Genomic DNA, 18,389 nt, shown 5'->3' on the forward strand with positions numbered 1-18,389 from the left:
AGAATTTTATTAGAGTGGCAATATGTGTATCAAAATTCAGCATTTTCAAAATCAAGCTCATTGATGACGCTGAAAACCATTTTGGACATATCTGGCCACTTAGGGACCGGTTCCAGGTTCTCCGGTGAAACCCGGAATATCCCCAATTCCAGAGTATTTTCAAGAATTTTATTAGAGTGGCAATATGTGTATCAAAATTCAGCATTTTCAAAATCAAGCTCACTGATGACACTGAAAACCATTTTGGACATATCTGGCCACTTTAGGACCGGTTCCAGGTTCTCCGGTGAAACCCGGAATATCCCCAATTCCAGAGTATTTTCAAGAATTTTATTAGAGTGGCAATATGGGTATCAAAATTCAGCATTTCCAAAATCAAGCTCACTGATGACGCTGAAAACCATTTTGGACATATCTGGCCACTTTAGGACCGGTTCCAGGTTCTCCGGTGAAACCCGGAATATCCCCAATTCCAGAGTATTTTCAAGAATTTTATTAGAGTGGCAATATGTGTATCAAAATTCAGCATTTTCAAAATCAAGCTCATTGATGACGCTGAAAACCATTTTGGACATATCTGGCCACTTTAGGACCGGTTCCAGGTTCTCCGGTGAAACCCGGAATATCCCCAATTCCAGAGTATTTTCAAGAATTTTATTAGAGTGGCAATATGTGTATCAAAATTCAGCATTTCCAAAATCAAGCTCACTGATGACGCTGAAAACCATTTTGGACATATCTGGCCACTTTAGGACCGGTTCCAGGTTCTCCGGTGAAACCCGGAATATCCCCAATTCCAGAGTATTTTCAAGAATTTTATTAGAGTGGCAATATGGGTATCAAAATTCAGCATTTTCAAAATCAAGCTCACTGATGACGTTGAAAACCATTTTGGACATATCTGGCCATTTTGGGACCGATTCCAGGTTCTCCGGTGAAACCCGGAATATCCCCAATTCCAGAGTATTTTCAAGAATTTTATTAGAGTGGCAATATGGGTATCAAAATTCAGCATTTTCAATAATCAAGCTCATTGATGACGCTGAAAACCATTTTGGACATATCTGGCATTTTTGGGACCGGTTCCAGGTTCTCCGGTGAAACCCGGAATATCCCCAATTCCAGAGTATTTTCAAGAAATTTATTGGGGGAGCATTATGGGTATCCAAATTCAGCATTTATTGATGACGCTAAAGACCATTTTGGACATATTTGGCCACTTTGGGACCGGTTTCAGGTTCTCCAGAAGAACCAGGAATATCCCCAATGCCAGAGTATTTTCAAGAATTTTATTGGATTGGCAATATTGGTATCAACATTCAGCATTTCCAAATCAAGCTCATTGATTAAAATAAAAACTAAAAACTATTTTGGACATATCTGGCCACTTTGGGACCGGTTCCAGGTTCTCCAGTGGAACCCGGAACAACCCCAATTACGGAGCTTTTCCTAGATGGCAATATGGGTATCAAAATTCAGCATTTTCAAAATAAAGTTTTTTGTTGACACTCAAATTATTTTTTTGGAATGATTTTGAAAATGCTAAATTTTGTTATGCGTATTGCCACTCCAATAAAATTCTTGAAATTGCTCTGTAATTGGGGATATTCCGGGTTCCACCGGAGAACCTGGAACCGGTCCCAAAGTGGCCAGATATGTTGTGTTAACACTTAAACTACCATCCTCAATATTATCCCGCGAACTACCAAGCTAGCGAAAAAAGGCGAAGTCCAACTTCAAACAGCTGTATCTCGGCTCCCTGTGGACGGATTTTCAAAATTCAAGAAGCAAAAGATGCGGACAGATCTCTAGTTTATTTTGCTTTTTGAAAAGTCAAAAACAGAGGCACTTACCCTAAGTTATTCCCAAAACCAACCAGGTAACTTTTTTTTAACCCTCTATTTTCTAGTTGTTTTGCATTTTGGATCGAATGTTGAATGACAATTTGTTTAAAATTTTATCATAATGCAAGTTACAGTACAATTATAATACCCAATACCATATTGGACCGATCTGGACACATTGGGACCGGTTCCAGGTTCTCCGGTGAAACCCGGAATATCCCCAATTCCAGAGTATTTTCAAGAATTTTATTAGAGTGGCAATATGGGTATCAAAATTCAGCATTTTCAAAATCAAGCTCACTGATGACGCTGAAAACCATTTTGGACATATCTGGCCACTTTGGGACCGATTCCAGGTTCTCCGGTGAAACCCGGAATATCCCCAATTCCAGAGTATTTTCAAGAATTTTATTAGAGTGGCAATATGGGTATCAAATTCAGCATTTCCAAAATCAAGCTCACTGATGACGCTGAAAACCATTTTGGACATATCTGGCCACTTTAGGACCGGTTCCAGGTTCTCCGGTGAAACCCGGAATATCCCCAATTCCAGAGTATTTTCAAGAATTTTATTAGAGTGGCAATATGGGTATCAAAATTCAGCATTTCCAAAATCAAGCTCACTGATGACGCTGAAAACCATTTTGGACATATCTGGCCACTTAGGGACCGGTTCCAGGTTCTCCGGTGGAACCCGGAATATCCCCAATTCCAGAGTATTTTCAAGAATTTTATTAGAGTGGCAATATGGGTATCAAAATTCAGCATTTTCAAAATCAAGCTCACTGATGACACTGAAAACCATTTTGGACATATCTGGCCACTTTAGGACCGGTTCCAGGTTCTCCGGTGAAACCCGGAATATCCCCAATTCCAGAGTATTTTCAAGAATTTTATTAGAGTGGCAATATGGGTATCAAAATTCAGCATTTCCAAAATCAAGCTCACTGATGACGCTGAAAACCATTTTGGACATATCTGGCCACTTTAGGACCGGTTCCAGGTTCTCCGGTGAAACCCGGAATATCCCCAATTCCAGAGTATTTTCAAGAATTTTATTAGAGTGGCAATATGTGTATCAAAATTCAGCATTTTCAAAATCAAGCTCATTGATGACGCTGAAAACCATTTTGGACATATCTGGCCACTTTAGGACCGGTTCCAGGTTCTCCGGTGAAACCCGGAATATCCCCAATTCCAGAGTATTTTCAAGAATTTTATTAGAGTGGCAATATGTGTATCAAAATTCAGCATTTCCAAAATCAAGCTCACTGATGACGCTGAAAACCATTTTGGACATATCTGGCCACTTTAGGACCGGTTCCAGGTTCTCCGGTGAAACCCGGAATATCCCCAATTCCAGAGTATTTTCAAGAATTTTATTAGAGTGGCAATATGTGTATCAAAATTCAGCATTTTCAAAATCAAGCTCATTGATGACGCTGAAAACCATTTTGGACATATCTGGCCACTTAGGGACCGGTTCCAGGTTCTCCGGTGGAACCCGGAATATCCCCAATTCCAGAGTATTTTCAAGAATTTTATTAGAGTGGCAATATGGGTATCAAAATTCAGCATTTTCAAAATCAAGCTCACTGATGACGTTGAAAACCATTTTGGACATATCTGGCCATTTTGGGACCGATTCCAGGTTCTCCGGTGAAACCCGGAATATCCCCAATTCCAGAGTATTTTCAAGAATTTTATTAGAGTGGCAATATGGGTATCAAAATTCAGCATTTTCAAAATCAAGCTCACTGATGACACTGAAAACCATTTTGGACATATCTGGCCACTTTAGGACCGGTTCCAGGTTCTCCGGTGAAACCCGGAATATCCCCAATTCCAGAGTATTTTCAAGAATTTTATTAGAGTGGCAATATGGGTATCAAATTCAGCATTTCCAAAATCAAGCTCACTGATGACGCTGAAAACCATTTTGGACATATCTGGCCACTTTAGGACCGGTTCCAGGTTCTCCGGTGAAACCCGGAATATCCCCAATTCCAGAGTATTTTCAAGAATTTTATTAGAGTGGCAATATGGGTATCAAAATTCAGCATTTCCAAAATCAAGCTCACTGATGACGCTGAAAACCATTTTGGACATATCTGGCCACTTAGGGACCGGTTCCAGGTTCTCCGGTGGAACCCGGAATATCCCCAATTCCAGAGTATTTTCAAGAATTTTATTAGAGTGGCAATATGGGTATCAAAATTCAGCATTTTCAAAATCAAGCTCACTGATGACACTGAAAACCATTTTGGACATATCTGGCCACTTTAGGACCGGTTCCAGGTTCTCCGGTGAAACCCGGAATATCCCCAATTCCAGAGTATTTTCAAGAATTTTATTAGAGTGGCAATATGGGTATCAAAATTCAGCATTTCCAAAATCAAGCTCACTGATGACGCTGAAAACCATTTTGGACATATCTGGCCACTTTAGGACCGGTTCCAGGTTCTCCGGTGAAACCCGGAATATCCCCAATTCCAGAGTATTTTCAAGAATTTTATTAGAGTGGCAATATGTGTATCAAAATTCAGCATTTTCAAAATCAAGCTCATTGATGACGCTGAAAACCATTTTGGACATATCTGGCCACTTTAGGACCGGTTCCAGGTTCTCCGGTGAAACCCGGAATATCCCCAATTCCAGAGTATTTTCAAGAATTTTATTAGAGTGGCAATATGTGTATCAAAATTCAGCATTTCCAAAATCAAGCTCACTGATGACGCTGAAAACCATTTTGGACATATCTGGCCACTTTAGGACCGGTTCCAGGTTCTCCGGTGAAACCCGGAATATCCCCAATTCCAGAGTATTTTCAAGAATTTTATTAGAGTGGCAATATGTGTATCAAAATTCAGCATTTTCAAAATCAAGCTCATTGATGACGCTGAAAACCATTTTGGACATATCTGGCCACTTAGGGACCGGTTCCAGGTTCTCCGGTGGAACCCGGAATATCCCCAATTCCAGAGTATTTTCAAGAATTTTATTAGAGTGGCAATATGGGTATCAAAATTCAGCATTTTCAAAATCAAGCTCACTGATGACGTTGAAAACCATTTTGGACATATCTGGCCATTTTGGGACCGATTCCAGGTTCTCCGGTGAAACCCGGAATATCCCCAATTCCAGAGTATTTTCAAGAATTTTATTAGAGTGGCAATATGGGTATCAAAATTCAGCATTTTCAATAATCAAGCTCATTGATGACGCTGAAAACCATTTTGGACATATCTGGCATTTTTGGGACCGGTTCCAGGTTCTCCGGTGAAACCCGGAATATCCCCAATTCCAGAGTATTTTCAAGAAATTTATTGGGGGAGCATTATGGGTATCCAAATTCAGCATTTATTGATGACGCTAAAGACCATTTTGGACATATTTGGCCACTTTGGGACCGGTTTCAGGTTCTCCAGAAGAACCAGGAATATCCCCAATGCCAGAGTATTTTCAAGAATTTTATTGGATTGGCAATATTGGTATCAACATTCAGCATTTCCAAATCAAGCTCATTGATTAAAATAAAAACTAAAAACTATTTTGGACATATCTGGCCACTTTGGGACCGGTTCCAGGTTCTCCAGTGGAACCCGGAACAACCCCAATTACGGAGCTTTTCCTAGATGGCAATATGGGTATCAAAATTCAGCATTTTCAAAATAAAGTTTTTTGTTGACACTCAAATTATTTTTTTGGAATGATTTTGAAAATGCTAAATTTTGTTATGCGTATTGCCACTCCAATAAAATTCTTGAAATTGCTCTGTAATTGGGGATATTCGGGGTTCCAACGGAAAACCTGGAACCGGTCCCAAAATGGCCAGATATGTCCAAAATGGGTATTAGCGTCATCAATGAGTTTTATTTTGAAAATGCTGAATTTTGATACCCATATTGCCACTCTAATAAATTTCTTGAAAATACTCCGTAGTTGGGATATTCCGGGTTCCACCGGAGAACCTGGAACCGGTCCCAAAGTGGCCAGATATGTTCAACATAGTTTTTTGCGTCATCAATGAGCTTGATTTTGAAAATGCTGAATTTTGATACCCATATTGCCACTCTAATAAAATTCTTGAAAATACTCTGGAATTGGAGATATTCCGGGTTCCACCGGAGAACCTGGAACCGGTCCCAAAGTGGCCAGATATGTCCAAAATAGTTTTTTGCGTCATCAATGAGCTTGATTTTGAAAATGCTGAATTTTGATACCCATATTGCCACTCTAATAAAATTCTTGAAAATACTGTAGAATTGGGGATATTCCGGATTCCACCGGAGAACCTGGAATCGGTCCCAAAATGGCCAGAAGTATCCAAAAATGGTTTTAGCGTCATCAATGAGTTTTATTTTGAAAATGCTGAATTTTGATACCCATATTGCCACTCTAATAAAATTCTTGAAATTGCTCTGTAATTGGAGATATTCCGGGTTCCACCGGAGAATCTGGAACCGGTCCCAAAGTGGCCAGATATGTCCAAAATGGTTTTCAGCGTCATCAGTGAGCTTGATTTTGAAAATGCTGAATTTTGATACCCATATTGCCACTCTAATAAATTTCTTGAAAATACTCCGTAGTTGGGATATTCCGGGTTCCACCAGAGAACCTGGAACCGGTCCCAAAGTGGCCAGATATGTCCAAAATGGTTTTCAGCGTCATCAGTGAGCTTGATTTTGAAAATGCTGAATTTTGATACCCATATTGCCACTCTAATAAAATTCTTGAAAATACTCTGGAATTGGGGATATTCCGGGTTTCACCGGAGAACCTGGAACCGGTCCTAAAGTGGCCAGATAAGTCCAAAATGGTTTTTTGCGTCATCAATGAGCTTGATTTTGAAAATGCTGAATTTTGATACCCATATTGCCACTCTAATAAAATTCTTGAAAATACTCTGGAATTGGGGATATTCCGGGTTTCACCGGAGAACCTGGAATCGGTCCCAAAGTGGCCAGATATGTCCAAAATGGTTTTTTGCGTCATCAATGAGCTTGATTTTGAAAATGCTGAATTTTGATACCCATATTGCCACTCTAATAAAATTCTTGAAAATACTCTGGAATTGGGGATATTCCGGGTTTCACCGGAGAACCTGGAACCGGTCCTAAAGTGGCCAGATAAGTCCAAAATGGTTTTCAGCGTCATCAGTGAGCTTGATTTTGAAAATGCTGAATTTTGATACCCATATTGCCACTCTAATAAAATTCTTGAAAATACTCTGGAATTGGGGATATTCCGGGTTTCACCGGAGAACCTGGAATCGGTCCCAAAGTGGCCAGATAAGTCCAAAATGGTTTTCAGCGTCATCAGTGAGCTTGATTTTGAAAATGCTGAATTTTGATACCCATATTGCCACTCTAATAAAATTCTTGAAAATACTCTGGAATTGGGGATATTCCGGGTTTCACCGGAGAACCTGGAACCGGTCCTAAAGTGGCCAGATATGTCCAAAATGGTTTTCAGCGTCATCAGTGAGCTTGATTTTGGAAATGCTGAATTTTGATACCCATATTGCCACTCTAATAAAATTCTTGAAAATACTCTGGAATTGGGGATATTCCGGGTTCCACCGGAGAACCTGGAACCGGTCCCAAAGTGGCCAGATATGTCCAAAATGGTTTTCAGCGTCATCAGTGAGCTTGATTTTGAAAATGCTGAATATTGATACCCATATTGCTACTCTAATAAAATTCTTGAAAATACTCTGGAATTGGGGATATTCCGGGTTTCACCGGAGAACCTGGAACCGGTCCTAAAGTGGCCAGATATGTCCAAAATGGTTTTCAGCGTCATCAGTGAGCTTGATTTTGGAAATGCTGAATTTTGATACCCATATTGCCACTCTAATAAAATTCTTGAAAATACTCTGGAATTGGGGATATTCCGGGTTTCACCGGAGAACCTGGAATCGGTCCCAAAGTGGCCAGATATGTCCAAAATGGTTTTCAGCGTCATCAGTGAGCTTGATTTTGAAAATGCTGAATTTTGATACCCATATTGCCACTCTAATAAAATTCTTGAAAATACTCTGGAATTGGGGATATTCCGGGTTTCACCGGAGAACCTGGAACCGGTCCTAAAGTGGCCAGATAAGTCCAAAATGGTTTTTTGCGTCATCAATGAGCTTGATTTTGAAAATGCTGAATTTTGATACCCATATTGCCACTCTAATAAAATTCTTGAAAATACTCTGGAATTGGGGATATTCCGGGTTTCACCGGAGAACCTGGAATCGGTCCCAAAGTGGCCAGATATGTCCAAAATGGTTTTTTGCGTCATCAATGAGCTTGATTTTGAAAATGCTGAATTTTGATACCCATATTGCCACTCTAATAAAATTCTTGAAAATACTCTGGAATTGGGGATATTCCGGGTTTCACCGGAGAACCTGGAACCGGTCCTAAAGTGGCCAGATAAGTCCAAAATGGTTTTCAGCGTCATCAGTGAGCTTGATTTTGAAAATGCTGAATTTTGATACCCATATTGCCACTCTAATAAAATTCTTGAAAATACTCTGGAATTGGGGATATTCCGGGTTTCACCGGAGAACCTGGAATCGGTCCCAAAGTGGCCAGATAAGTCCAAAATGGTTTTCAGCGTCATCAGTGAGCTTGATTTTGAAAATGCTGAATTTTGATACCCATATTGCCACTCTAATAAAATTCTTGAAAATACTCTGGAATTGGGGATATTCCGGGTTTCACCGGAGAACCTGGAACCGGTCCTAAAGTGGCCAGATATGTCCAAAATGGTTTTCAGCGTCATCAGTGAGCTTGATTTTGGAAATGCTGAATTTTGATACCCATATTGCCACTCTAATAAAATTCTTGAAAATACTCTGGAATTGGGGATATTCCGGGTTCCACCGGAGAACCTGGAACCGGTCCCAAAGTGGCCAGATATGTCCAAAATGGTTTTCAGCGTCATCAGTGAGCTTGATTTTGAAAATGCTGAATATTGATACCCATATTGCTACTCTAATAAAATTCTTGAAAATACTCTGGAATTGGGGATATTCCGGGTTTCACCGGAGAACCTGGAACCGGTCCTAAAGTGGCCAGATATGTCCAAAATGGTTTTCAGCGTCATCAGTGAGCTTGATTTTGGAAATGCTGAATTTTGATACCCATATTGCCACTCTAATAAAATTCTTGAAAATACTCTGGAATTGGGGATATTCCGGGTTTCACCGGAGAACCTGGAATCGGTCCCAAAGTGGCCAGATATGTCCAAAATGGTTTTCAGCGTCATCAGTGAGCTTGATTTTGAAAATGCTGAATTTTGATACCCATATTGCCACTCTAATAAAATTCTTGAAAATACTCTGGAATTGGGGATATTCCGGGTTTCACCGGAGAACCTGGAACCGGTCCTAAAGTGGCCAGATAAGTCCAAAATGGTTTTTTGCGTCATCAATGAGCTTGATTTTGAAAATGCTGAATTTTGATACCCATATTGCCACTCTAATAAAATTCTTGAAAATACTCTGGAATTGGGGATATTCCGGGTTTCACCGGAGAACCTGGAATCGGTCCCAAAGTGGCCAGATATGTCCAAAATGGTTTTTTGCGTCATCAATGAGCTTGATTTTGAAAATGCTGAATTTTGATACCCATATTGCCACTCTAATAAAATTCTTGAAAATACTCTGGAATTGGGGATATTCCGGGTTTCACCGGAGAACCTGGAACCGGTCCTAAAGTGGCCAGATAAGTCCAAAATGGTTTTCAGCGTCATCAGTGAGCTTGATTTTGAAAATGCTGAATTTTGATACCCATATTGCCACTCTAATAAAATTCTTGAAAATACTCTGGAATTGGGGATATTCCGGGTTTCACCGGAGAACCTGGAATCGGTCCCAAAGTGGCCAGATAAGTCCAAAATGGTTTTCAGCGTCATCAGTGAGCTTGATTTTGAAAATGCTGAATTTTGATACCCATATTGCCACTCTAATAAAATTCTTGAAAATACTCTGGAATTGGGGATATTCCGGGTTTCACCGGAGAACCTGGAACCGGTCCTAAAGTGGCCAGATATGTCCAAAATGGTTTTCAGCGTCATCAGTGAGCTTGATTTTGGAAATGCTGAATTTTGATACCCATATTGCCACTCTAATAAAATTCTTGAAAATACTCTGGAATTGGGGATATTCCGGGTTCCACCGGAGAACCTGGAACCGGTCCCAAAGTGGCCAGATATGTCCAAAATGGTTTTCAGCGTCATCAGTGAGCTTGATTTTGGAAATGCTGAATTTTGATACCCATATTGCCACTCTAATAAAATTCTTGAAAATACTCTGGAATTGGGGATATTCCGGGTTTCACCGGAGAACCTGGAACCGGTCCTAAAGTGGCCAGATATGTCCAAAATGGTTTTCAGCGTCATCAGTGAGCTTGATTTTGGAAATGCTGAATTTTGATACCCATATTGCCACTCTAATAAAATTCTTGAAAATACTCTGGAATTGGGGATATTCCGGGTTTCACCGGAGAACCTGGAATCGGTCCCAAAGTGGCCAGATATGTCCAAAATGGTTTTCAGCGTCATCAGTGAGCTTGATTTTGAAAATGCTGAATTTTGATACCCATATTGCCACTCTAATAAAATTCTTGAAAATACTCTGGAATTGGGGATATTCCGGGTTTCACCGGAGAACCTGGAACCGGTCCCAATGTGTCCAGATCGGTCCAATATGGTATTGGGTATTATAATTGTACTGTAACTTGCATTATGATAAAATTTTAAACAAATTGTCATTCAACATTCGATCCAAAATGCAAAACAACTAGAAAATAGAGGGCTAAAAAAAAGTTACCTGGTTGGTTTTGGGAATAACTTAGGGTAAGTGCCTCTGTTTTTGACTTTTCAAAAAGCAAAATAAACTAGAGATCTGTCCGCATCTTTTGCTTCTTGAATTTTGAAAATCCGTCCACAGGGAGCCGAGATACAGCTGTTTGAAGTTGGACTTCGCCTTTTTTCGCTTGCATGGTAGTTTAGGTTAATATATATATATATATATATATATATATATATATATATATATGTATATATAAGTTAACAACGAGCCTACCCCTGGAACCTTGACACAGGTTCCAGTGACACCACCGACGTCATCTGCACCCGCTATCTTCTTGCCATCGTCAGCAGCATCGACATCATCTGCACCCGCGATCATCTTACCACCATCAGCAGTGGTTCCCACCATCCCGGAGTTCCAGAGAAGGACGTGACTACTGCGTAAACAACAGACAGTGTACATCGTCGTAAATCAGCTTGTAGCATTAAGTAAACTTTGAATAAAATCAGACTAGAAGTAGCATCCGAGTAGTTCAGTTCGTCATCCGAACTTCATCTTAGTTTTTTTTAAAATACCTTTAATGTAACAACTATCATAATTGGCGCAGTCGGTGCGTTCATGAGTAAAGCAATCCGTCGATAAGTGGATATTATCGATTCGAGGAGAAAACCATTGATGTTCGACGGATACTACGTCAGAGTGTAATCTTCCGGTGCGCTTTACGAATCAACGCGATTACCAGCAATCCATCGATAAACGGATATTATCGATTTGAGGGGAAGCCGAGCGTTATCCTCCGGAAAGCACAGGTGAGCTCTCTATCTTTATTTTTATTTTTAATTGCTTCAGTAGAAATAGTGCGTAATAGTGTATTAGTGCTTTAGTGATCAAATAGAAATAGTGCGTAATAGTGTGTGCGTTCATATGGGTCATCGTTTTGACGCAAATCGGAATATGGAGCACCTGGAACAGCAAATCCACCAGCTTATGGTGTCAATGCAGCAACGGGACGAACAAGTTGCTCAACTTCAAGCTCAAATAAATCATGCTGAAGAAATCCATGCGGGAGCGCTCGCAGCAGCTCAAGAAGCTGCAAATAATGCAATGCAAGCATTGAATGCTAACGTAAATGTAAATTTTGTGTCACAAAATAAAGAGCTGGCAAAAATTTTTAGTTTTGTGCCAGAATTTAATGGAAACAATTTGAAAATTTTTTCATTCATAAAATCTGTGGAAACAATTTTACCGCAAGTACAAAATTTTGATGATGATTTGGTGATTCAAGCAATCAAATCTAAAATATTCGTGGACACTCTGGAAACAGCTCCATCAGAAACCTGGGAGGAAATTAAACAGTGCCTTTTACTGCATTTCAGCGATAAAAGAGACGAAGCCGCCCTTATAAGAGACCTTCACAAATTATCTAATTCAACATCCTTGGATGAGTTCTACGGAAAAGTGGAAAGAATGCTCATGCTCCTGATAAACAGGGCAAAATTGTTAGAAGCTCCAGAAGTTTTACCAACAAAAATCGAGATGTATCAAAATATGGCTACAAAAGTTTTTGTGGGAGGCATTAAAGGTTTTATCGGGTCTGCTGTAAGATTCCAAAAACCGAAAAGCCTTAATGAAGCTCTATTACTGTATAACGAAGAAAAGAATTGCCAGGATGATTCTTCTCATGATGTTCAACCTCAGGTACAAAATAAACCAAAAATAATCCAACATCAATTTCCTATCCCGCGACAATTCTCTATTCAGCAACAATTTCCCAATCAGCAACATTTTTTCAATCAACAACAACAATTCCCAAACCAAATAATGAATCAAATGGTTCCTTTCAATAATTTAAATCAATACAAACAAATGAATCCGAATATTCAATATTTCACTCAATATCCGAATCAAATGATTCCATTTAACAATTTCAATCAGGCCAAGTTTCCGATTGCAAATCAATCCTTAACTAAACCCATGCAACAAATAAAACCAAATATGCAGCCACACCAGTATAAAAAATCTATACAGCCTAAGCCAATACCAATGGAGGTCGATCCTTCATTGAGATCAAGAAATTCTAATAATAATAATTTTAAAATTGATGAATTACAGAACATCAATACAGATGAAATTGAAACACCAGAACATGAAAACATTTTTATAAGCGAACCATCTGAAGATGGAACTGAAGATCAAAACATAAATTTTTTAGTGGTCAGCGAAGAGAATCTCCAGACATAATCGAAAAAAATTTCATTCCGTACATTAAATTAAAATCTAAATTCAAATTTCTTATCGATACAGGATCTAATAAAAATTACGTTAGTCCTAAAATAATAAAACATGGTTTGAAATTATCAAAACCAAAAATTATTTCAAATATTTCTGGAAACCATATAATTGATCAATTTGTAAAATTTAACCCTTTTCCAGAAATAAGTGAGAAAAAATTCGATTTTTTCATTTTCGATTTTCACGAGTACTTTGACGGTCTTATAGGTTATGAAACCTTACAAGACCTAGAAGCGGAAATTGACACAAAACATAATTATCTAAAAATATTTAACAGCAACATAAAAATGTATAAAAAATTTCCAGAATTGATAAAAGCTGAAATTATTGCCCAAACAATTCAAAACGTGGAAATTCCGTGTGAGTTTGATGGAGAATTTTATTTTGAAGAAGAAGAAATTGCCCCAAAACTTTTTGCTATCCCTGGAGTTTACAAGGCTTCAAACAAAAAGGCAATCATGGCCCTAAGGAACGAATCAAACTTTAATCAAATGCTAACAGTTCAACACCCAATTAAAAACAAAGTCAACAATTTTGAACTTATTCAACGAAACGAAATTAATACTCACATACAACTCGATTCATCAACTCAACACATAACGAGATTTCATAAATTGATCGATAGTTTAAGATTATCACATCTCAACGTTGAGGAAAAAGAGAAGCTTATGAAAATTTTGAATGAAAATCTGGATGTTTTTCATTTAAGGAAGAAGCTCTCTCCACTTCTACTGGGGTGGAACACAAAATTAGAACAAAAGATGACATACCAGTTCATCAAAAAAATTATAGATATCCATTTTGTCATAAAGAGGAAGTTAGTACTCAAATCAAAAAAATGCTAAAAGAAGGCATAATAAGGCCTTCGGCATCACCATGGACGTCCCCAATTTGGATAGTCCCGAAAAAGATTGATGCTTCTGGCGAGAAAAAGTGGCGACTTGTTGTCGATTATAGGAAGCTTAATGCTAAAACTATCGATGACAAGTTCCCCATTCCAAACATAAATGATATTTTAGACAAATTGGGCAGATGTCATTATTTTACCACACTTGATTTGGCAGCAGGATTTCATCAAATTAAGATGAATCCTGAAGACATTTCTAAAACAGCCTTTAGCACCGAAGATGGGCATTATGAATTTGTTTGTATGCCCTTCGGTTTAAAAAACGCGCCTGCTACCTTTCAGAGGCACATGAATGTTGCCCTTGCAGGTCTTATTGGAAAACTATGCCTCGTATACATGGACGATATCATAATTTTCAGTACAAGCCTTGAGGAACACTGTTTGAATTTGAAAAAAGTTTTCAATGCCTTGAGAGCATCAAATTTAAAAATACAGACAGATAAAAGTGAATTTCTAAAGAAAGAAGTGGGTTTTTTAGGTCACATTGTTACTTCTGAAGGGGTTAAACCAAACCCAGAAAAAATAAAAATTATTAAAGATTGGCCAATACCTAAGAACGAGAAAGAACTCAGGGGATTTCTTGGAATTTTAGGGTATTATAGAAAATTTATTAAGGACTTTGCTAAGATAGCAAAACCCCTTACAAATTCATTGAGAAAGGACGTAGGTATTAAGCATACCAACGAATTCATAAGTGCATTTAATAGATGCAAGCAAATTTTAACCGGAAGCGACATTTTGCAGTACCCGGACTTCTCAAAACAATTTATCTTGACAACAGATGCTTCGAATTTCGCTCTTGGCGCTGTTTTATCTCAAGGTACAATTGGAAGCGATAAACCAATCGCATTTGCTTCAAGAACCCTTAATAAATCTGAAGAAAATTATTCTACAATAGAAAAAGAACTGCTTGCAGTCGTATGGGCATGTAAATATTTTAGACCCTACTTATTCGGTCAAAAATTTATTCTGTATACGGATCATAAGCCTTTGACCTACGGTTTGAATTTAAAAGGCCCTAACAATAGATTGGTTCATTGGCGCTTGGCGTTAAGCGAGTTTGAAATAGACCCTCGTTATCGCCCAGGAAAACAAAACGTGGTGGCAGACAGTTTATCACGTTTAAATCCAGAAATAAATTTAAGTGAAGTATCAGATGAAATCAGTGCTCATTCAGCAGATACTGACGATTCTGAATTCATCAAATGTACCGAAAAGCCATTGAATTATTTTGCAAATCAAATTATATTGAAAATTGGAACAAATGAAGATAATGTATATGAAGAAATTTTTCCAAGAACATTCAGAAGAACAATTACAAAAACAATTTTTGGAGTTCCACAACTTATAAATATTTTCAAAGAATATATGGACATAAAACGAACAAATTGTATTCTATGTCCAGAAAGAATAATGAACACACTACAAATTGTGTACAAAAACTATTTTAACAGCTGTAAAAACTTTAAAGTCTTTATTACCCAAAAACTATTGATTGACCTTAAAACTCCAGAAGAGCAAAATCTTAAAATAGAACAAGAACATGAGGTTGCACATCGTGGCATTTGGGAAAACCAAAAGAAAATCTCATCAGAATATTATTTTCCTCGAATGAAATTTATGATTCGACAGTATATCAAACTTTGTGATACATGTAACAAAAACAAATACGATCGGCATCCATATAAAATTAAATTCGGAACCACTCCGAATTCAAAAAGACCTTTCGATATAGTTCATATCGACATTTTCATTTCCAAACCATCTATCTTCCTTTCGGCTATTGACAAGTTTTCCAGATTTGGAATACTTACACCAATTAAATCACGAACTATTACCGATTTAAGAAAAGGACTACTTAAAATTTTTCAAGTTCACGGTGCACCTAAATTGTTAATATGTGACAATGAGCCAGCTCTAAAGTCCATAGAAATCCGAAGTCTGTTACAAAACCTCGGAACTGATATTCACTATGTTCCAGCTAATCATAGTGAGAGCAATGGTACAGTGGAGAGATTTCACTCAACCATTGCTGAACTATTTAGGTGCATCAAACCAAAATATCCAGACATGAATGATAAGGAACTTTTCTTGTTAGCTTGTACCTTATATAACAACACGATCCATACGGCTACCGGGCACAAACCTAGAGAAATATTCTTTGGCCTGAAAGACGGTCAAGAAAGGCCTATGGACATTCAACAAATGGTGGATGAAAGAAATAAGTTTTACGATAACATTATCTCTACCAATGCCAAAACGCAAACTAAAAATTTGCAGTATCATAACAAAAATAAGGAACAGCCACCTCATATGGAAGAGGATGGAATAGCCTTTAAAAAGGTACAAGGTATCAAGCGGAAGACCAAAGAAAGGTATTTGCCGGTCAGAATTGTTCACAATAAAGAAAGAACAATAACAGACAGTTCTGGTCGGGAAATACATAAAGAAAACGTAAAAAGAATGTAAAATAACCTATTTTCTTTTTTAGGATGCGGTGGATCTACTTGATGACAATCCTTTTCATGAAAGTCCATCTAATTTCATCGAAATTCATCCAAGTACACAATTTGAACCCGGAAAATGCAGCATTAATTTTGAGATCTGGGCAAGGTAGGCTTTTAACCGGGTACAATCGATTATTGCATACAATTGATTTGAACCAAATCGGCAAAACAATTAAAACATTAGAAGAATTAAGGGTGCACAGCAACCAAGGAAGTTGTTGTCTTATTATTACAAAATTGTCAAACTTACGGACCCAATCCTGCAAGAATCTGATTGTAGAAATAGTAAAACTTTGTTGTAAATAACTACAAGGTCAGTACTTTAGGGGATGAATAAAAAATTATATCGATAGTTCCCGTAGTATTGAAGATACTAAAATGTCTGTAACAGAAATCTGGGTGCAAAAGCTATGGTTGATGTGTACCGTTAATAGAAAAACTAAACGCATCAGGAGACTTTTCAAAAATAATCAATTATAAAATCAATGTTTTGAGAAACACTTATTTTACATTACTACCAAAGCACCCGAGAACAAAAAGATCAATCGAAATACTAGGAAGCACAATAAAATTCATCACAGGAAATTTAGACGCCCACGATCTCCAAATTATTAATAAAAACATTGAGGCAATTAAGGAAAACAATAATCAATTGATTAAAGAGGCTAATAATCAGATTATAATCAATCAATCGTTTCAAAACTATATGAACAATGTAACTGAAGAAATAAAAAAATATGAAAATCACATATTAAAACTAACCTTACACAAAAATTTTGTCATTACTGAAAATGCTAAAATTGCCATGATCTTCCAAATTGAAATGATACTGAATATGTTACAAATTATAACAACACAATACAAATCAAATATTGTATCTCACCAATTGTTAACCACTAAGGAACTTAATATTATATTCGAGCAATTAGAGGCTACAGGACTCAAACCACAAAACTTGGACGACACTTACAATTTCATCGGTGTCACTAGATTTTACCACGAAAACCATCTCATATTCAGCTTCGATATACCAAGAGTTTCGCCAATAGTCTACGAAATTACTAAGATTGAACCCCTCCCATCTGAAGGAAAAATCATTGACATTGGAACAACTTCAACTTTTTTAGTAAGCAATAATGAAGTTCTATCAATAAACACCAAGTATGAGCAAAAAACTCATATTTTTACGAGAACTTAGAACTTCAATTCAACCATCCCAACATCTTACCAATCAAATCAACGCAAATAGAGGAAAGACATCTAGAAAAGCTATTTAACATGTCACACTTACACGACAGTCAATTAGCCAATCGTCAGCACCTAGAATTTTTGAAACTCTACCAACATTCATCGTCAGGGGTCATCTTTATCATAATCCTTGGTATCATCGCAGCTATCAGTTATAGCAGATGGAACGTGATAACAGCCGTCGTGAAGAAACGCACGGGACGTGCTTCATCTAGAGGGGGAGGAGTTAACAACGAGCCTACCCCTGGAACCTTGACACAGGTTCCAGTGACACCACCGACGTCATCTGCACCCGCTATCTTCTTGCCATCGTCAGCAGCATCGACATCATCTGCACCCGCGATCATCTTACCACCATCAGCAGTGGTTCCCACCATCCCGGAGTTCCAGAGAAGGACGTGACTACTGCGTAAACAACAGACAGTGTACATCGTCGTAAATCAGCTTGTAGCATTAAGTAAACTTTGAATAAAATCAGACTAGAAGTAGCATCCGAGTAGTTCAGTTCGTCATCCGAACTTCATCTTAGTTTTTTTAAAAATACCTTTAATGTAACAACTATCATAATTTATATATATATATATATATATATATATATATATATATATATATATATATATATATATATATATATATATATATATTATATATATATATATATATATATATATATATATATATATATATTATATATATATATATATATATATATATATATATATATATATATATATATATATATATATATATATATATATATATATATATATATATATATATAT

General features: G+C 37.5%; 1 long non-coding RNA gene across 1 annotated transcript; it reads left to right on the top strand.

The window, feature by feature from the left end:
• Window positions 1-10,915: 10,915 nt before the first annotated feature.
• On the top strand, window positions 10,916-18,098 carry LOC120431764 (uncharacterized). The gene is made up of 2 exons (XR_008211785.1): window positions 10,916-11,462; window positions 16,344-18,098. It is a non-coding gene; the product is annotated as an uncharacterized LOC120431764 (long non-coding RNA).
• Window positions 18,099-18,389: the final 291 nt, after the last annotated feature.

This window comes from Culex pipiens, chromosome 1, assembly GCF_016801865.2.
Source record: "Culex pipiens pallens isolate TS chromosome 1, TS_CPP_V2, whole genome shotgun sequence".
NCBI classification, from domain to species: Eukaryota; Metazoa; Arthropoda; class Insecta; order Diptera; family Culicidae; genus Culex; species Culex pipiens.